At 38.5% G+C, this 21,971-nt stretch overlaps 1 long non-coding RNA gene across 1 annotated transcript in view; it reads left to right on the forward strand.

Moving 5' to 3' along the window:
* Positions 1-21,971, forward strand: part of LOC132534715 (uncharacterized) — a 285,513-nt gene that overhangs the window by 224,970 nt on the left and 38,572 nt on the right. Inside the window, exon 2 of the long non-coding RNA XR_009546427.1 lies at positions 8,884-8,981. This is a non-coding gene — a long non-coding RNA (uncharacterized LOC132534715). The remainder of the gene's footprint in view (positions 1-8,883; positions 8,982-21,971) is intronic.

The raw sequence follows: 21,971 nt of genomic DNA on the forward strand, positions 1-21,971 counted from the left end.
ATAAAAATGGCATCAGTATCATTTCTTCACAGTGAAATTGTAATATGTCACAGAGAAATTTCTCAATCTGAGAGCCAGGCAGTGACACACCAGGTTAAGGGCCCACATTACCAAGATCAATGATCCAGGTTCTAGCCTCCTCTCCCTATGTCTCTTTCTCTGCATCTCTGTCTCTATCTAAAAAACAAACAAATATGCAATCACTCCAGGAACACGGACAGATTATATTATTTTATAACTCTGAAATTAAGAGACCATTTAAAGATTTTAAGGTGGATAATAATAAAAAGAATATTGCATAGATCTAGCTCATGCCTTCCTAATGTGAATTCCACTGCTTATTCAATGTCATTATTCGAAGGAAAAAAGTCAAGAAGATAAATTGAAACAATTAGATGAACTAAAGTATTTGGAAGAAAAATGTTTCCATTAGTTCCTTGCTAACCTTACTTCTTATTTCCTGTTTCTTCACCTTTTGGTGAGAAAAATGAATAAATGTGATCCCTCAAGCACCTATTGATCATTGCGCTTGTCCACTGGAATGGTATGGCCTAGACTTGAAAATTTTGGGCTTGAAAATGCCATCACATATGTATGGGCTCTTCTTAGAAAAACATATTTATTTTGTATGTTGCAAGGAGCAAGATTAGATTCTTCAGGAAAATGCTCACTCTGAGTCAAAGTTCAGTACACAGCCTGTTAAGGAGAGAATGGTCTTGAGACAAATTCCTGTGGAGAGTAAAGAAAGGGTGTAGAATTTGGTAAGTGGGGAAGCTGAGTTACAAAATTGTCCTACCCCATTCTCAGCTGACCCCACACAAGGCAGGCTGGTATGGCTGGCACTTTCAATGTCTGTAATTCATTGTGGGGATGATCTTGGGTATGGAGATTCTGTTGCTAAGAACCTCCCTTTAATACCTCTCACTCTTGCAGATCAAAATTTTGAGTGTTTGGCTTAGTACTATCTCCAGTTTTACTCCTTCCACATTTTGTTGAATCCATTCCATTCTAGTAATTGATTTTCTCTCACTTAACCTTGAAATTATTATTATTATTATTATTGTTATTATTATTATTTAGTTCACCCATGACCTCCATATGGTCAGTCTGGAAGCCCATTCTCAGTATTCGTCCATTCCTTTAGCATTGACCACAAGGTCCCTTAAATATTCCAAAACAGTCTCCTCTTTCAAGATTTGCTCATTGGCATTCATTCCCTGCTGCCCTTGTCTGTTAGACATCGCCGATTCCACTGTATCGGCACAGCCCCTCTCACACTGCATTCGGTTACTACCTGCATAAGTTGCCCTCTTAGCTAGACCTTCCTGACCAGCTTGGTGAAGAGCATACATTTGCACCCCTTTTCTTATTCCTATGTCCCTGACGCCCTTTCTTGATGGTGTTGATTTCCCGTTAATAGTTGTTCTTATTACGAGTGTATTCCTACTTCCTGTTGACTGCAGAAGCTCTGGATTATTGAATTTCCACCACCTCAGTTAGTTCATTTCATGTAGTAAGTGCTCCATAGATATTTGCTTACTAATTGAAAGAATGAATCAAACACATTGTTCCTTCTGGAACTTACCTACTTGCACCAACTTTAAGGAGTGAGATGTATTCACCAGTTCCCAAGTCCATGGTGACATTCCAGGTGCGTGTGTACATTCTTCTGCAAAGAAGTATTCACCAAGCCCCTACTCCCTCACCTTGAGAAGGGGGAATTCTGGTCCTTCAATCTCTGTTTATGCCAGCTCTTTTCTCCACATTTCCCCTAGATTATTTCCCTGAACCAAGATTCCCACAGCCAGCTTCTCAGGGTGCAGAAAAAGATTCACATTGTAGACCCTATGACATTTGTTCTTATTCTCAGGTCCCCAGGATACTCACAGGTTTGGGCTAGGTGTCACATTCTAATCACTCATACTCCCTCTTTCCCTCCCTCTCTCAAGTGACTGTTAAGACTTTCAAGATCCCAAAGGCATTCCAAATTCTTCATGGTATCTTTTGTTATTGTTGTTAGTCTTGAAGCATGAAGACGGATTACATTTTTGAGATGACGCCCAAAATTATGGTTTAAAAAGGTGTATCAATGGTTATCAAAAAGGAATATGACTATATATCTTGCTGAATATAGCATAGATCTTGGGAGTGTTTTTAGAGAAACAAAGATAGTTGGTATATTTCTTATATCCCTTGTGACTAGTGATGCTACAATTATTTGTCCAGAATGGGAGAACAAATAAGAGAGGGGTGTGGATAAATTGCTAAATAATATCTCTTATGAAAACATAGGGGCAGGCGGTAGTGCACTTGGTTGGCGCACATGTTACAGTGCTCAGGCACCCGGGCTCAAGCCTCTAGTCCTCACCTGCAGGAGGAAAGCTTCACAAGATTTGATGCAGTGGTGCAGGTGTCTCTGTGTCTCTCCCACTCTATATCCTGCTTCCTCTTGAGTTCTAGCTGTCTCTATCTGATAAATAAATGAAGACAATATTTTTTAAATGAAATATGATCATGAATAGGTGACCATAAAAAATGTGAGACTTCTTGATCAAAGCTCATAAGATGTTTATGATTTTTCTGAAAGCACATCACTGTCTCCTTCAGTATCACTCACAGTTTAGATTTAGTGGTATGTCCTGCTTATAGGCTTCCCAGGACTTCTATCCCATGACAGAAAGAAGATAGGAACTGACTATATTGGCCTGATTAAAACTCATGGACTTATGTGACTGATGATATTTTTTTCTTTCTTTTGTGGCACAAGGTTTTGCAAATCTGGGATTTCATCGCTCCAGAGATGACATTTATCATCCTTTTTATAAGATATATAGCTAGATGATAGATAGATAAATAGAAGATAGAGAGAGATAGAGATAGAGAGATAGAGAGATAGATAGATAGATAGATAGATGATAGATAGATAGATGATAGAGAGATAGGGAGAGGTCACAGCACCAGAGCTCCTCCATGGGCTGTAGTGTACCTACCTGGTTGCTGGTGACAAACCCAAACGATATATATTGCGTACATTGCACACATGGCAAGGCACACATGCTATTCTGAGAACCAGTTCTCAGTTCCCTCATGTGGCAGATTCTAAATGTATGCTGACCAGGGATGGGGATTCCTGATAGATACAGAGAAAAAGAAGAAATGTAGTACTTGATAAAAATGAACAGCTAAGAGAGAAAGAGACCTTAGAAAACATTGGTAAAATGGATGGAATGTCAAAGCAACAGGTATTTTGACCCAGAGTAGAGATGAAAATTATCTGGAGGGGACTAGAGGGGATTCCTTGATAGCCTGAACACTTTACCATATGTAAGGATCCAAATTCATAGGAGCACAATGCACAGAGGAATCTTCAAGAACATGGTGTGATACTGTGTTGTCTCTCCTATAAAATAAAAGTCTGCTGGGAACAGAATGGAATCATGGAAGTGTGAAGGCCCTGTGAAAGTCTGGTGGCAATAAATAAGTTAAGATAAACAAATAAAATTATCTGAAACCAGATTCTTAAATACTGGGGCTTGACAGGAAGAATATTTTTCCTGTAAGAAGGTAGAACTGATAGGTGTTCGCTGTGTTGGAAATAACTGAATTGCTTCTTAGGAATTGTTTTAGATAGTAGCTGAGGAAGATCGAGTAGGGTAAGAGATCACATCATCTTTTCATCTATGTGGTGGGGACCAGACTCAAAGCTGGGTCTCATACATGTCAAACCAGCATGCTATACAAGTGAGCTATTTTGCAAGCCCCTTAAGAAATTTCTAAATGTATTTTGACCCTTGTTTCAATTCTATTGAGCTGTGTAATTGGTAGAACTTGAACTTCTTTCCTTTAAACATTTTTAATTATAGCACCTTCTGATTGGCAATTGCCTTTTTGTATCATTTCAGGAATGTGAAAGTCTCTTGTGTTCCAAGCTATTCTACTTGCTGACTCCTCCTAAACATTTACTTATCCTCTAAAGAGTAATTTCTTTATTTATTCTCTGTATGCAAATTCAACATATAAGGTCCAGTATTTGCAGCATCATTGTACATTTGCTTTTTTATGCTATCTTTCCTTTCCTTTCCTTTCCTTTCCTTTCCTTTCCTTTCCTTTCCTTTCCTTTCCTTTCCTTTCCTTTCCTTTCCTTTCCTTTCTGATTAGCATGAGACTTTTGGGAATACAGAGGAGCATGGGGGTGAGGTAGGGACTAACTCGGGTGAAAAATTAGAAGGCACAGGATATTAAAGACAAATCCCACTAGGTAACAATCATGTAGGACTTGGTGTGTGCAAAGCCCTCTTCTAAATGCTCTACAAATATTAGCATACTCAGTTCACATAATAATCTTACGAGGTAGATGCTATTATTATCATTCCCATATTACAGATGAGGAAAATGAAGCATAGCACAATTAAGGAACTTATCCAAGACTGCACAGCTGAGTGGGTTGGAGTCTATCTTGGGCTAATTGAGAAACAGCTGAGCATAATGGGAAACTAAAGCCTTTTCCAGCATATTCACTCATTCTGGTGGTTAATCAGTCTTGGGTTTCTAAGCAATTTATAAGGGATGATGCAAAGAACTATTTAAAAGAGCCAATAGCATCTGCATAATTTAGAAGAGAATTGAGAGCGATAAAACTGTCAGTGCCCTCTGACAGTTTTATTCAAGGCAGAGAAACTCAATTATACCCAATCAAATCTCCAACTCAAATTGTAATATGGGATTTTCATTAGTGGTGGTGGAGACAAGAACAATCTAGGCTTTGATATAAGATAGTAATGACACATGAAAATAATTAAAAAACTGAAAAAACACACTTACAGCCTATGTTTTAGTTTCCTCACTATGTTAAATGAGGGATAAATACATTTTATGTAAATAAAATTTAAAATTAAATAAAATATGTTTAATATTAAATATTTTTTAATTTTTTTATTTATTTAAGAAAGGATAAATTAACAAAACCATAGGGTAGGAGGGGTACAACTCCATACAATTCCCACCACCCAATCTCTATATCCCACCCCCCTCCCCTGATAGCTTTCCCATTCTCTATCCCTCTGGGACCATGGACCCAGGGTCATTGTGGCTTATAGAAGGTGGAAGGTCTGGCTTCTGTAATTGCTTCCCCGCTGAACATGGGCATTGACTGGTCAGTCCATATTCCCAGTGCCTCTCTCTTTCCCTAGTAGGGTGAGTCTCTGGGGAAGCGGAGCTCCAGGACATATTGGTGGGGTCTTCAGTCCAGGGAAGCCTGGCCGGCATCCTGATGACATCTGGAACCTGGTGACTGAAAAGCGAGTTAACATACAAAACCAAACAAATTGTTGAGCAATCATGGACCCAAAGCTTGGAATAGTGGAGAGGAAGTGTTAGGGAGATACTCACTGCAAACTCTAGTGTACTTCTGCTTTCAGGTATATATTTTGCAGTAGTTTATGGATATGTGTGAACATATGCTCTCTCTCACAGAAACTGGTGTATATCTAGGTTTTGGGATTTTGTTAGAAAGTGAACCACCTGAGATGGAATTAGAGTATACTATGAAAGGAAAGGTCTCTCTTTTCAAATTTTACTTAATAGGGCAGAGAGAAATTGAAATTCAAGGGGGGGTAGAGAGGGAGAGAGATACAAAGATACACCTACAACACTGCTTCATGATTCATTAAACTTCCCCTCCTGCAGGTGTGGACCGGAGGCTTGAACCTAGGCCTTGTGCATGGTAACATGTTTACTTGAGCAAGTGCATCACTACCCAGTCCCTTCTCATTATGTTTTAATGTTTTATATTTCTACATCATGGTTTGGATTTGTAGCTTTCAAATTACAAACACTTGGAAAGATCCCACCTGTAGTTAACAGTTTTCTCGTGTAATTTTTACAAAAATAGTGAGATTTAACTAAATATTTCAATATACCTGGTCAAATATGATTTTAGTGTATTGTATTTGAAAACTGATTATTTTAAGTTGATCAATTTTCAAAGACATTTAGAAAAGGATAAATTGTAAATGGGGAAACTGAAGCTAAAACATTTCTGTATACCACATAAAAATACATGCCTATGATTTTCAGACTGAAGGTCAGATCAGCATAACTTAAAATTCTGTGCTTTGGGGGCTGATAAAATAGCTGGTTTTCACGGTGTACTGTGTGCCGTGTGTGCAACTCAGGGCTAAGCCTGGGACACATAGCGCTGAGGAAAGTTTTGATGCCATGAGGTCTTTCTCTCTCTCTCTCTCTCTCTCTCTCTCTCTCTCTCTCTCCTGCTTCTCTCTCCCTCTCTCTCTCTCTCTTCACTCAATACAACACTTTTCCCACTTAAAAACAAATATGTGTTTTCCCACAAGACTATGATACATACTTGAATTAAAAATACTGTTTTATAAGTGCTGGCAATTATAAAAGATTTACTTAATTAAGTAGGAATTAATCTGTTGTTTGATGGTTTAAATAAACTTTAGTATTATTGACTTAATGTTAGTTTACAAGATTTGTGTTCTACAGTGACAGAAAATGACCTGTAATTGTAGCTAGGTACACTGGTCACATTACTATGGCTATTTTAACTGGTATTTATTTTTTATTTTTTATTTAGAAAAAGGAAACATTGACTAAACCATAGGATAAGAGGGGTACAAGTCCAGACAATTCCCACCACCAGAACTCTATCCCATCCCCTCCCCTGATAGCTTTCCTATTCTTTAACCCTCTGGGAGTATAGACCCAAGGTCATTGTGGGTTGCAGAAGGTGGAAGGTCTGGCTTCTGTAATTGCTTCCCTGCTGAACATGGGTGTTGCCGGCTGGATCCATACTCCCAGCCTGCCTCTCTCTTTCCCTAGTGGGGCAGGGCTCTGGGGAAGCAGAGCTCCAGGACAGATACTCAATTGTGATAATAATAATAATATCATTTATCTTTTTAAATATTTATTTATTTTTAATGAGAGAGAACCAGAACATGAATCTGACTTATATAGTAATTGGCGATTACCTTCAGGACCTTATACATGTCATCTCTGACTCTGTAGAGCTACTTTCCCAGTTCTTAAAACTTAGCATTGTCTAGATTAAATAATTACACAAAACATCAAAGAGATCCATTTGAACTATGTTTATGTATTCATTGACATGACAGAAGAGAGAGAAGGAAAAGGAACACAGACCTTTGGTTGTGGAAGTGGTGACAAAAAGACTATACTGCAAACCATAATTCATTAAAGCTATAGAGGAGAGAGAGAGAGAGGGAGAGAGGGAGAGGGAGAGGGAGAGGGAGAGAGGGAGAGAGGGAGAGGGAGAGAGGGAGAGAGGGAGAGGGAGAGAGGGAGAGAGAGGGAGGGAGAGGGAGAGGGAGAGAGGGAGAGAGGGAGAGGGAGAGAGGGAGAGAGAGGGAGGGAGAGGGAGAGGGAGAGAGGGAGAGAGGGAGAGGGAGAGGGAGAGAGAGAGAGAAAAAAAAGAGAAGGTGAAAGAGGAGGAGGAGAGAGCAAAGCATCATTCTGGTATATGCTATGCAGGGATTCAACTTGGGAGCTCATGATTTGAAGACCAAAGCTCTAGGCTCTGCTCTCCCTTCTGGACTGCAAGAAAGTCATTCTTAAAAAGAAGAGTTTCGCTTATGAAAATGTTTAAAATTTTGTCACCATGAGAATTTTCATATATGGCAATATGACAAAATCATGCTTATTTTTCTATATTTAAATAGTTTCCTCCTATTACTAAATATGTAAGTTTTGCATATGAATTGTGTACACCTTTCTTTGAAGCATGTAGAGAATCTTTTCATGTTTTTTTTTAACTTGGAGTATATTTGTTGATGAATTATTTCATTTACATTTGCAGTTTTACATTACATTTTGCAGTGTTTTCCAAATGAGATATTTTTAATAATCTCTTGACCTTTAAGATTGCTGAGTATAGCAAAATATGTCCCATTGCATTTTAAATAATGTTTAAGGAATTGGAACAAAGTTATATTCGTCACAGTAGAATATACTCCAGTGTAATCTCTCTTGATTTATGGACCCAAACCTCCCTGGAGATTTTGTAAATCAAAGTAATGTTCAGTGTTTAAATTTGCTTTTGGATTTCCGATTCAGATAACTATTTGCAATATCACAATTTGACAACTTGTATTTTGATATACTATTATAGAAGATACTCTGAGTTTGGTATATGCCTTTATATAGATGCCCATGCCATCTATATAAAGTGTGGAATTTATATGATCTTTAAAGCAAGGGAGAATTTCAGCATGAAAGAAAGATAATAGGATACTTAAAAATATATCCCGATACTCTGACAACAGAATTTTGATCATAAAAATGCCTAGATTCAAACTATATTTGGACAGGCTCTAGAGTAAATCAGAAATACACTTCTAAGGGTAGTCGGATGGTAGCGCATCAGGTTAAGTGCAAGGATTGGCATAAGGATCCCCATTTGAGCCCCCGGCTCCCCACCTGCAGGGGAGTCTTTTCACAGGCGGTGAAGCAGGTTTGCAGGTGTCTATCTTTCTGTCCCCCTCTCTGTCTTCACCTCTTCTCTCCATTCCTCTCTGTCCTATCTAACAATGATGACATCAATAACAACAACAATAATAACTACAACAACAATAAAAAATAACAAGGGCAACAAGAGGGAAAAGAAAGAAAGAAAGAAACTTCTAAGCACTTCAAAAAAAATAAAAGTAGTTGATGATTTTTTTCTGTTTTATACCCTGATAGTAAGGCCACTAACTCCTAATGTGTTTCTCCTCAAATTACAGGATTCTAATTTTATTATATTATATGTATAGATATTGTTTGGTTGTAGTCTGATTATTCTGTTTTACATTTTGTTGTGTGTAGAGCTCACTAAGTACATTTATAAATGTATTACTCCTTCAGGTATCAGAGCATGATGAATACAAAATCATGCTGAAAACAAAGAAATGTGTGCTGTACTTGGGAATATATGACTGAACACCGTCTGGCTGTGCGAAACAGTAAGTTTTAACCAAACCAGCAGCTATGTGGGTGATTTCCTCAAGATGCTGTGCCCTAAATGGAAACGAGTAACTGAAGACAGTGACAAGATTTAGCTTAAATATGACTTTCAGAAAACTATAAGAGTGACTTTCTACCATATATATTATCCATTCATTTGGGGGGGTATTTCAAAGCTGAATACTATTATTTTCAGTAAATTGTCTTATTGACTATCGAGTACTCAGTCCTCTCTTTTCAAACTCACAGACGTAGTATCATGCCTTACAGGTGTTAAAAACAATTGATGGTTATCTGAAGATGACTTGTTTCCCTCTTCCCAGAATATCTTTGCTTTAAGCCTACGCATCATTTATTATATATTTTTTCAATTGAAATATTTTACTAGCTTATTTTAATGAGAGAAAGATACAGAGAGAAGCCAGAGCTCTGGCTTATAGTGGTTCTGGGGATTGAACATGGAAATCCCTCAAGCCTCAGACACTGAAGACTGTTTGCACAATTATCATACTGCCCTCCCCAGCTCTCTTTTTAATATAGCACCAGGGAACTAACTAGGAGTCTCACATATGCAGTACCACTATTTAACAACCTCCCAGTTCGGCTTTTCATTTAGTTTCTTTGGGGGGGGGGAGAGGCAAAAAGAATATTCATCAAAGCACAGGTCTTCTATCCTAGAAACCCCCCTGGTGCGTCCTGTGCTATTCCCATGTGGATGCGTAACTTGAACCCAGGACCACACACACACTAAGATTTATGATCTGGTGAGTGAGCTGTATTCCAGACTCACTTATGCTTTTGAATCAAAACTTTTAAAGACTGTATTCATCTATAAAAAGGTGTTTCATTCAAAAGGCTGACACTTAAATCTACTCTGACCCTTTAACACTATATATAAAATCTGTCGGGTTAGTTGTAAGTCTTCTTTCAATTTTAGTTTCCTAGTTTCTTTACACAGTCACCCCTCCCCCAGGGGCCAGGCAGTGATGCACCAGGTTGAATGCCACCACTGCCCCCCCCTGCATTTAAAGCCAACCCTTCAATTTCCAAACCCCAGTTTTCCTTACATTGCAATTAATATAAAGAAAAATACCTTCAAGATGCTTAACGCCTTCAACTTTTTCACTCAATGGCCCACTCATCTTGTTCAAATAATATTAAGTCAGCAAGCCGCTTACCATTTACCACTGCATCTGGAGTCTTTTAACCTTTCTGAGAACATCCCCAACCAAGATGGAGGGTGTGGGTGTCTGGTATGTGGGGTGAGTGTATGCAGTGTTTTTATTTTGTGTGTGTGTGTGTGTGTGTGTGTGTGTGTGTGTGTGTGTAATTTATAATTTCCATTCTCATCTGATTACTAAGTCACTGTCATAGCTTTTGTGGCCAGCTTGCTTTCCTGTTAGCTATGCAAAGCATTCCAGCTTTAGTCACTTTCCTCCTAATGCATTTGCCAATTGTTCTCTTTTGGAGACTTTGCATTATATGAAGAAATCTTCAGTCACTTTAACTTGCATCATTTTAACCTTCATATATATATATATTATTCAGACTTATCTGTTCTATTTAGCATTTAATGAATAGAGTTCTATGTATGAAAAGACCTTAATGTATATTCTAGTTCATATACCCATCTATATCCTCAAAGACTTGCTCCATGGATTAGCTAGTGTCCCTTACATTTTGAAATCTTCTCTACTTTTTGGCTTTCTTTTCATATATATTGATTTGTATAAGGTTACACAGGAAAAAGAAAGAGAAGCTAGAATACCACTCTAGTCAACAAAATGCTCCACATAAAGCCAAGAAGTGACTGTATGATTGTCATCTAAACATAGATAGCCTTCAAAGCTGGCTAGCTAGCCCTAGTTGTCAACAGTGAGAAACTCCTTAGAAACATCCAATTCTTTTTTTCCCATTGCCACCAAAATTCAGTGGATTTCTGAACACTGCTCGCTGTACTTTGTATACAAACTGCTTTATGTGTTTTATCTGTTCATCACCAGTTTACTCTTTTTTATGTCTTTATTGGGGGATTAATGTTTCACAGTCAACAGTAAATACAATATCTTGTACATGCATAACATTTCTCAGTTTTCCACATAACAATACAACCCCTACTAGGTCCTCTGCCATCCAGTTTTACTCTTTCAAATAAAAATATTACACTCCCCTTATAGCTTACTAAAATACACTAGCATTCTTCCACTTAAAAAAGGACTTAACTTCTCATACTCACTAAATTGTCATTGCTTTTGGAAAATAATGTTTATGTTTATCTAATTGTGTTTATCTTTAACTTAAATCACTAATATAACTTATGTAGTAGTTCTCAACTATTGGATAAGTGATCTATTTTTATAGTAGACATAATCTCACATCTTCATATCAAAACACTGAGTTTACTCATTTGGTACACTCAGATAGTGAACATGTATTTATTTCATGGAAATTGGTGGAAATTCAGACTCTACCTCAAAAACAAGAAATGAATATAGCAAGAGTAGGAATAGTCCTTAACAGTGATTGGTTTATAAATGGCTGTATGATGACACTGTGAATAAGAAAACATGAGGAAATGTCTGTTGGGAGGGACATCACCATTATTTTTTCCTCCCCAGAAAAGAAGAGAGAGAGTAGAAAAGCGGAGTCTTTGGTTAGCGATTGATGTATGAAGGCATAGTGCCACATGCTTCTAAATTCTCAGAACAGCAAGTCGGTGTACTTCACACATTTTAACATGTGAAACAGAAGGACAAATAATTGAAATCCTTGGTGACATCATTGGACCCTTAAATTATTCAGTGAAGCACTCTAGCTCCAATATCACTTTATTAAAGAAATGCTGATTTACAGGATTCTTGTTGCCACAAGGGCACATTTTCACTATTCCTCAAGATAGGTATCAGCACATTTTATTTTATTCTACCATCTTTGTATTCTACCAGGGAAATATAGGTCCTCTTGGGAGTCCGGTGGTAGTGCTCTGGCTTAAGCATACGTGGCATAAAGCTCAAGGACCAGAGTAAGGATACCGGTTCGAGCCCCCAGCTCCCCACCTGCAGGGGGGTCACTTCACAAGCAGTGAAACAGGTCTGCAGGTGTCTATCTTTCTCTCCCCCACCTCTCTCCATTTCTCTCTGTCCTATCTATCAACATCAACATCAATAACAACAACAATAATAACTACAACAATGATAAAAAACCAAGGGCAACAAAAAGGGAAATAAATAAATAAATATTTAAAAAAGGAATGTAGGTCTCCAACTTCCCCTTAGTTATGCTCCGCTCCCTGTAGTAATCCTCCTTAATTCCTGTGCACCTCAAAATCTGTTAAAAGAATCTGAAGAATAAAGTTCTAACAAGTATGTGCTCGCTGTAAAATATCACAAAATAAAAACACACAAATCAGGTCACCACATGCTGCAGTGAGCAGAAAAAATGGGTAGAAAAATTAGACCCAGGCAACATGAGCATAGGAACTATAAGCTTCAAAAAAACCCCACAAAAATGTGTGTTCTAATATTAAAAGACAGATGAAAAATGAATTCCAAGAAATGAGCAAAATATAAAATTACTATACACATTTTATTTGACTAAAAAGAACAAATTGTATCATAGAAAAACCTGTTAAAATGTAATTTAAATAAATCCCTTTTAAGAGAAATCTCTGAGAGATATTAATGAACTTAAAAATCTAAGAAGGTGGGAGTCAGGCAGTAGTGCAGTAGTTTAAGTGCAGGTGGTGCAAAGTGCAAGGGCCAGCATAAGGGTCCCTGTTGGAGTCTCAGGCTCCACACCTACAAGGGGAGTCGCTTCACAAGCAGTGAAGCAGGTCTGCAGGTGTCTATCGTTCTCTCCCCCTCTCTGTCTTCCGCTCCTCTCTCCATTTCTCTCTGTCCTATCCAACAATGATGACAACAATAATAACTACAACAATAAAAAACAAGGACAACAAAAACGAATAAATAAATATTTTTTAGTTATTAAAAATATATAAGAAGGTATCCATAGGGAGTCGGGCTGTAGCACAACGGGTTAAGCGCAGGTGGCGCAAAGCACAAGGACTAGCATAAGGATCCCGGTTCGAACCCCGGCTCCCCACGTGCAGGGGAGTCGCTTCACAGGCGGTGAAGCAGGTCTGCGGGTGTCTATCTTTCTCTCCTCCTCTCTGTCTTCCCCTCCTCTCTCCATTTCTCTCTGTCCTATCCAACAACGACAACAATAATAACTACAGCAATAAAACAACAAGGGCAACAAAAGGGAATAAATAAATAAAATAAATATAAAAAAAGATAAAAAAGAAGGTATCCATAATATTATTTATATTAAAGTATTAAAGATATTTTAAAATTTCTTTAATGGGGGAATTAATGGTTTACAGTCAACAGTAAATACAATTGTTTGTATATGCATAGCGTTTCCACATAATAATACAACCCCCACTAGGTCCTCCTCTGCCTTCATGTTCCAGGACCTGAACCCTCCCCCACCCCCACCCCAGAGTCTTTTACTTTGGTTCTGTACACCAGCTCCTGTCCAAGTTCTTTTAGAATTTTCCCTTCTGATCTTGTTTTTCAACTTCTGCCTATGAGTGAGATCATCCCACAGTCATCCTTTTGTTTCTGACTTGTCTCATGTAACATGATATCTTTGAGCTAAATAGAAGGGGGAATCAGATCATTTGAAAAAAAAAAAAAACCTTGAGAATTTACTTTATTCAAAAAATGAACTAGGTTTTGTGTTAAATACAAAGACATGAAAAACTTGGTTTCAGTACTCTGAATTCTATATAATTTTGAAAACAGAAACTTGGTGTAGCATTTTAGAGCACCATGAAATAGAAGTGGATTCAGAGTTGAGGTAGCAATGCCTTTAACTAGTCTAACATATATCTTTATTTTATATTACGTTTAAATATCATTTATAAATAAAATATATAGATGTCAATTTTTGCATATTTAAAAAATTATTTATAAAAAGGAAACGCTGACAAAAACCATAGGATAAGAGGGGTACAAGTCCAGACAATTCCCACTACCAGAACTCCTTATCCCATCCCCTCCCCTGATAGCTTTCCTATTCTTTATCCCTCTAGGGGTATGGACCCAGGGACATTGTGGAATGTACAAGGTGGAGGATCTGGATTCTATTATTGCTTCCCCACTGAACATAGGTGTTGGCAGGTCGATCCATACTCCCAGCCTGTCTCTCTCTTTCCCTAGTGAGTCAGGGCTCTGGGGAAGTGGGGCTCCAGGACACATTGGTGGGGTCATCTTCCTAGGGAGGTCCAGTTGGTATCATCATAGTATCTGGAACCTGGTGGCTGAAAGAAGAGTGACACATAAAGCCAAACTATTTGCTGACTAATCATGAACCTAATGGCTGGAACAGTGCAGATGAAGATTTCGGGGTTTCCATTTTGTAGATGGTAGGCCCATTCTAGTTATATTCCAAAGAGCCCATGACTATACTAGTTTTTCTTTTCTTTTTCTTTTCTTTTCTTTTCTTTCTTTCCTTTTTTTTTTTTTTCTGAACCTGACATCTGATATGCAGGTTGATCCAATTTGTTGTCTGCAGAGATGACGTTATGGCTGAATAAAAGACCAAAAAGTTGGATCAGGGAAAAGAGTAGCTCCTGAATATGGGAAAGCTGTATAAATATTGTTGACTGTAAACCCCATGAATTTGATGTGATCTGGGGCCCATATTCAGCTTAGGAGCCTGTGTGACCTCTGCATACCTGTAGATCTGAGCTCACATTCTGTGGTCATGAATGTTCCAAGCTTCCCCAATTTCAGAACCCATCTTCCTAACATGGAAGATAGAGTATGTTGTCCAGTCTCCCTTTGGAGGATGGAACATTCTCTACAGTTGTTCCATGTTGAGGGCAAGGTCCTATAGGGGCCCACAAAGGGGTCTATTTTGTTGGCCCTGGTGGAGATGACCAGTAACTATGGAGAGAGGGATTTATTCGAGGTTCTAGGCCCATCATGTCTGTTTGGGATTCGCAGGACTCCCCCCCCCCCCCAACCCCGACTAGGGCCCCTGATGAGGTGGCCTGATAGTGACTAAAGTGTTTTCATTAAAGTATACCAGTCTCCTGCCATTATTCAGCTTTTGTAGTCCTTACTTTGATACAGTTTTCTTTGGAGTGAGTGGGGGAAGTGTAATAGGAAGTAGGTGAGGAGTGTATCTAAGTCTAAGTAGAATCTATTTGATTAGGAACTTTATGGTATCTTTTTAGGTCTTTCAACTTGCTTGCTGCATATATTGACTCACAGCAGACTATTGTGCACTTTTTGTTTTCAGGTATGTACTTTGTCCTAGTTTATGGTTACATGTGAACATATGCCCTGGTCTATATCTAGGCTTTGGGATTTTGTTAGGAAGTGGACCACCAGAAATTAAATTAGTTAATCCTATGAGAAAGGACAGGTCTCACCTGAGTGATGATGCTAAAGGGCTGACATTCCACACCTGAAGTCTCTGGACACAGTCTGAAGTGAAACATGCTGAGGTGGCACTTACTCGTTGTATTGATTAGGTTGAGATCAGCAGATGCAGTATCATTTGGTATGGATTGAGAGAAGCATACAGGAAAGTGAGCCCCACCCTAGAGGTTCCAGGACTGGGGAAATATAGGGAGGTTCCTGTTGTTTTAGGATTTAAGAAGGCAAGTGATAGTTATTGCTATAATCAAATTATTTGGCAGTTGGGTTAACTTTGAAAATCCCTTTGTTATGATTTGCTGTATCATACACAATATCACCATAATTTATGTCTTTTGACATTATGTATATATAGCTGTGTCTTACAGATATACTTGTTTTTACTTATATGTTTATTGCCTCCAGGATTATCACTGGGGCTTAGTGCCTGTACCCTAAATCCATTGCTCTGGCATCCATTTTTCCTTTTTTTTTCTCCCTGTCTTTTTAAATTAGGTATTACAGAGAAAAAATTGAGGGGGAGGGTAGGAAGGGAGAGGGTCAGAGAGACGCCTGCACATCTGCTTCACCACTCATGAAGCATCCCCCCTGCTGCATCTCAAACCTAGGTTTTTCCCCATGGTAACCTGTGCACTCAGCTGGGTGTGCCACTGCCTGCCCCCGAGATATATTCTTAGAATGAGTGATCCTGTTAAAAAGAACAAATCCATAGATACAGCAGGTCAAATGGATTCAAACTCACTTACAGAGTTTGGTTTACATAGTCATTTGCATATATGACATTGCCATAACAGAGAATAATTACAGTCAATGTACAGTCTGTGAGCTAAAATGAATTTTAGTTATATTATTTTTAAAAAGTCTGTCAGGATTTCTCTACAAGTTATTACTGTTCCATACTGAATTCAGACCAGAGTTTCTTATTTTTGAGATTTTCCCCTCAGTTAAGAGAAGACAATTTTATTTATTTATTTTTCTTCTTTTTTTAAATATTTTTTTCTTTTTTATTTAAGAAAGGATTAATTAACAAAACCACAGGGTAGGAGGGGTACAGTTCCACACAATTCCCACCACCCAATCTCCATAACCCACCCCCTCCCCTGATAGCTTTCCCATTCTCTATCCCTCTGGGAGCATGGACCCAGGGTCATTGTGGGTTGCAGAAGGTAGAAGGTCTGGCTTCTGTAATTGCTTCCCCGCTGAGCATGGGCGTTGACTGGTCGGTCCATACTCCCAGTCTGCCTCTCTCTTTCCCTAGTAGGGTGTGTCTCTGGGGAAGCAGAGCTCCAGGACACATTGGTGGGGTCTTCAGTCCAGGGAAGCCTGGCCGGCATCCTGATGACATCTGGCACCTGGTGACTGAAAAGAGAGTTAACATACGAAGCCAAACAAATTGTTGAGCAATCATGGACCCAAAGCTTGGAATAGTGGAGAGGAAGTGTTAGGGGGGTACTCACTGTAAACTCTAGTGCACTTCTGCTTTCAGGTATATATTTTGCAGTAGTTTATGGATACGTGTGAACATAGGTTCACTTTCTAACAAAGCCCCAAAACCTAGATATACACCAGTTTCTGTAAGAGAGAGCATATGTTCACACGTATCCGTAAGAGAAGACAATTTTAATGTACTTCAAAGATAACACACAAGACTGTTCTTGATGATCTCTTCTGACAGAAAGTATTGGCAGAACACTTTTTTTTTTTTGCCTCCAGTGTTACCGCTGCGGCTCAGTGCAGGCATTATGAATCCACTGCTTCCGGTGGCCTTTTTTTCCATTTTATCAGATAGGACAAAAAAAAAAAAAAAAAGAGAGAGAGAGAGAGAGAGGAAAGGAAGATAAAGAGGGGGAGAGAAAGATAGACACCTGCAGATCTGCCTCACTGCTTGTGAAGCGACCCCCATGCAGGTGGGGAGCTGGGGCCTATAACCAGGATCCTTGTGCTTTGTACTATGTGCATATAACCTGGTATGCCACTGCCTGCCCCCGCCCCACCCCCATTTTTATTTGTTTACGGACTGGCTATACAGTCTTCTAAAGAGGCTGCAGCAGTTTGCGTTCCCACCAGCAATGCAGCACACTCCCTTTTTCTCTGTATCCTTTCCAACACCTGTTATTTAATGGCTTGTTGATGTAAGCCATTCTCTCAGGTCTGAAAATGTGGCTTCTTAAGTGAAAGAGAGAGAGAATTCAAAGTTACTTTTGAGGAGATGTAAAAATGTCCCAGATTTCTTATTGTGGTATTGCATGTTCAGCAGTAAATTTGATCGAAGTTTGAAGCAACTCCTGAAGATCATGCAATTTTGCCTTTTCAAGGCAATGTAAGAAAATCTGTGGTGTTGTAAGAAAAGAGTGAAATCTCTCCTGTTATACTTGACTGTTGTGTCATTATGAAACATTCCTTTTTATGTCTGCAGTATGTTGTATTCTGAATGTCACTGAGCGTATGAGATCATAGAACCAGGCTTCATTTCTTACAATTTGTACTTGAAGTTTGTATCTCACATTATTTTTATTCGTGGTCTTTAAGTATACGCCTCTTGCAGATGACATGTGATTATAAACAGCAAGTTTACAATATCTAGATTTTAATCAGAATATATATATGTAATGTAAATAATATATATATATATATATATATGTATTTGTTATAGTTTTTACTGAAAGATACATAGAGAAAGACCAGAGCACTGCTCAGCTCTGCTTTATAGTGATGTTGGGGACTGAACCTGGAGCTTTGCAGCCTCAGACATAACAGACTTTTTGTCTAACAATTTTGCCATTTCTCCAACCTACATTTGGATTTAAATTCTTCATTTGTTATTTGTTCTCTGCTGGTGTCTTTTTAATTCTCAGCTTCCTTGTTTCTCCTTATTTGCTTTCCTCTAGACCAATTGGACACTTCTGCATTTCCCTTTATCCTTCATTGACTTTTTATATTCATCTTTGTATTACATACTTAGTAATACACAGGAGTTGGAGTGCATATGATGATACCTAAACATATTTTTATTTTTTTAAGATTTTATTTATTTATTAATGAGAAAAGATAGGAGGAGAGAGAAAGGATCAGACATCACTCTGGCAAGTGTGCTGCCGGGGATCGAACTCAGGACCTCATGCCTTATCACTGAGAGTCCAAAGCCTTATCACTGCGCCACCTCCCGGACCACCCTAAAATAGTTTTCAAAGATAATTAGAGATAGTGAGATCAAAGAACCAATCCATTCTCAAATAAGAGGTGTTGGGTATCAAACTCAGGGCCTCATACATGTTACCACCAATATCTAGTCACAATCTATTAAAATTAATATTTCTTTACAGTCTCCATGAAACCTGTATACCTTTGCTACTGATGTATCTTATCACCTTGGCATATGATTTGCTTCTATATATACTAAAATATTGCAACTTTATCGTTTTACAGCATGTCTGTTTTATACTTAATCTTTCCCTCTTCCTTCTCCTCCTCTACCTCCTCCTCCATCTCCTTCTCCCTTTATGGAAGGGCAGTTAATGGATGACTATCGTACAAGTATTGACAATGGGAACAATTTCTCATTTTCCTGTGATTGGCATCTGTAAAACACTTGCATAATCTTCTCATAGGTCAGGGCCACTGTAGAATCTGCTTTCCTAAAACAATATTTTCTTTTGATTCTGGGCCACATTTTTCTTTCATTAGCTACACAAATTTTTATTGTATGCTATGGGTCGTATATAATAGATCAGTGGAGACTGAGGCGAATGATGTGTATGTGTTTAATAATAGCTTGCACTTTCCTTTGTCAGGTAGCCAGAGAGAGGTGTTAAATTTTAGGGCCAAATGAGTTGTTGAACTGAGTCTGGACGGTGTTATTGAATATTAGTTCACATCTGCTTTCAGATGTCTTGAGATTAAAGTCAGACTGCGTCCATTTATATATATATATCTCAGCCTATTCCTTCTCTCATTAGTCAGTAATGTCATTTATTCAAAATGATGTTCCGAGAGGTAAATTTAATAGACAGGAAGGACAAACTTCATATTTGTACCTCCCATACCAGTGAATAGATGCTATTGAGCCCTTACTAATTTATTCTTTTACTAGTGAAAATTTCTACTTAAAGAAATTTAATTCCTTTTTGATGTGTCTTCAGAATTATCTAATCTTTCAGAGTGAGTACTTAAAAAATTACTTAGTGGGCTGGAAGTTTTCTCAGTAGGTAGACATGCCACGTATTTCATGAGGCCAAGATTTTTGTTTGTTTGTTTGTTTTTGTTTTCATCACTGGACCTCATCACTCAGACAGGCTTTTTCAGCTAGGGAGAGAGACAGAGACAGAGAGGGAAAGAAACTACAATACCAAAGCTTCCTGCAATGTGACAGGTGATTCTGAGCTCATACTTGGGTCATGCATATGACAAAGGAGAGTCCAAGAGAGTTTTATTTGACCTGAGGCTGGGGCTATATACCTATCACTATATGGAGCCTTGTGGACCAACATCAGAAGGAATTCTGTGCGTGGTGGTGCCGTGCAATAATGACCCTTTATGCCCTTCTCTCTCTAAATATATAGGATAAAATATCAGGCTAATGAAAAATTGACCTGAGGAGATCATTCAAATGTATCAGATATATATAAACCCTTCTTTTATTTCCTAGTGCTATATTAAAAAATCATATGGGGGACCGGGTGGTAGCACAGCGGGTTAAGCACATATGGCACAAAGTGCAAAGACCGGCATGAGGATCCGGGTTCGAGCCCCCAGCTCCCCACCTGCAGGGGAGTCACTTGACAGGCGGTGAAAGCAGGTCTGCAGGTGTCTTTCTCTTCCGCCTCTCTGTCTCCCCTCCTCTCTCCATTTCTCTTTGTCCTATCCAACAACGACGGTATCAACAACAACAACAATAACCACAACGATAAAAACAATAAGGTCAGCAAAAAGGAAAATAAATTTTAAAAAAGCATATGGCTGAATAAATAATTCACTTGGCTTTTGTGCTACTTGACCATGTGCACAACGCAGGTTCAAGCCCAGAGCCCCCACTGCATTGAAGGAAGCTTTAATGCTGTGATCCTCTCTCTCTCTTTTCCCCTCTCTCTTCCCCCCTCTCACTCTGCCTCTTTATTTATTTTTATGAGAAGGGAAGAGTGTATGAAAAAGTGATGAAACCCAGGGCCATATACCTGCAAGTTTTGTGATCTATCCTTTGGGTCACGTCATAAGCCAAAAAAAAAAATATATATATATATTTTTTTAAAACCTGCCACAGTTATCACTGTAGCATTGCACCAGCATGATTTCACACTCTTGATGGACTCATTTTTTCCAAGATAGATGAGGAGAAACAAAGAGATACACCAGCATTGCTCAATCTCTTAAGAAGCTTAGCTTCCTAGGTGAAGCTTCTCCCATGTGGTATCTAGAGACTTGAACCTGAATCCCTAGGTATGATAAAGTTATCTCCCATTCCGCAAGTCATTGGGGAAACTCTGCAGAGTTTTACCATTCATACACGTTAGATTCAATCCCCAGCATATATGAATGTTCTAAGCACCACAAGCAACGCAGATGCTGTGCTTTCTCTTTCTCTCACTTTCTTGCTCCTGTCCTTCATCAGAAATGCCCAGAAGAAGTGAGATCATCCGTATTCAAGGCCTTTGGCAATGCTGAAAGTACAAGGGAGGGACAGGAGAAGAAGAAATCAGAAAATTAGATCAGGTAGGGAAGATATAGAGAAAATGTTATACCAATTATTGGCACTCATACTGATACTAGTTTGAAATCAGGAAAAAAAGAAACTCCTAATATTTAGAATAGCTCATGATTAAGTAGTCAAAAAGCAATGAACTCAAGTGATGAAGAGAGTTCAATCAGAAGCAAAAAGCCCATCCGTCAGGGCACTGGAGAATGGATCTTGTCTCAGAGTGGGCAACTGCTAAGATGCTAAGTCATCTAGTAATGCTATTTCAACATCCTAAAATTCTCTAATGCAAAGCAGTAGAGCTAGGAGAAAATCCCAAAGACCTATTAAATAGCTCTGAATATCTACTATAAGTATATATCTAGCAGTTAATATCTTAAAAACAACCAACTTCATCTAAGCATTTATCTCAGATATTGGAAAACACTCTCATAAAGAAAAAATAATCCTTTACTTGCAAGGATAATCTACTTAGATGCTTTTCAAATTGTGCTCTTAAGATCTCAGGAACAGAGAAAAACCTTGGGGCTACTTCAGAGGCAGCCTGAAGGCAGGAAGAATTGGAGGCAAAAATGAGAATCAAAGTCGTTGAGGCTCAATCAACATTAAAAAAAAAAAAAGCAATAGCAATTAACAGAATACTCTAGATTCATTGTGGGAAGTGTAGGAAGAAAGCAGTGTTGACTGAAGGAGGGCCATCTAAATGTACTAGCTGAGTGGATAATTCATTAACATTTTGGTCCACTAGAATAGATGTACTATAGGTATTTGTATATTTTAACAAATTATATTCTTTTCCTCATCAACATATCACCTGAATATAGGAAAAATACTTGCTAGTGAGTGGCAAT

Source organism: Erinaceus europaeus, chromosome 19, assembly GCF_950295315.1.
Source record: "Erinaceus europaeus chromosome 19, mEriEur2.1, whole genome shotgun sequence".
NCBI classification, from domain to species: Eukaryota; Metazoa; Chordata; class Mammalia; order Eulipotyphla; family Erinaceidae; genus Erinaceus; species Erinaceus europaeus.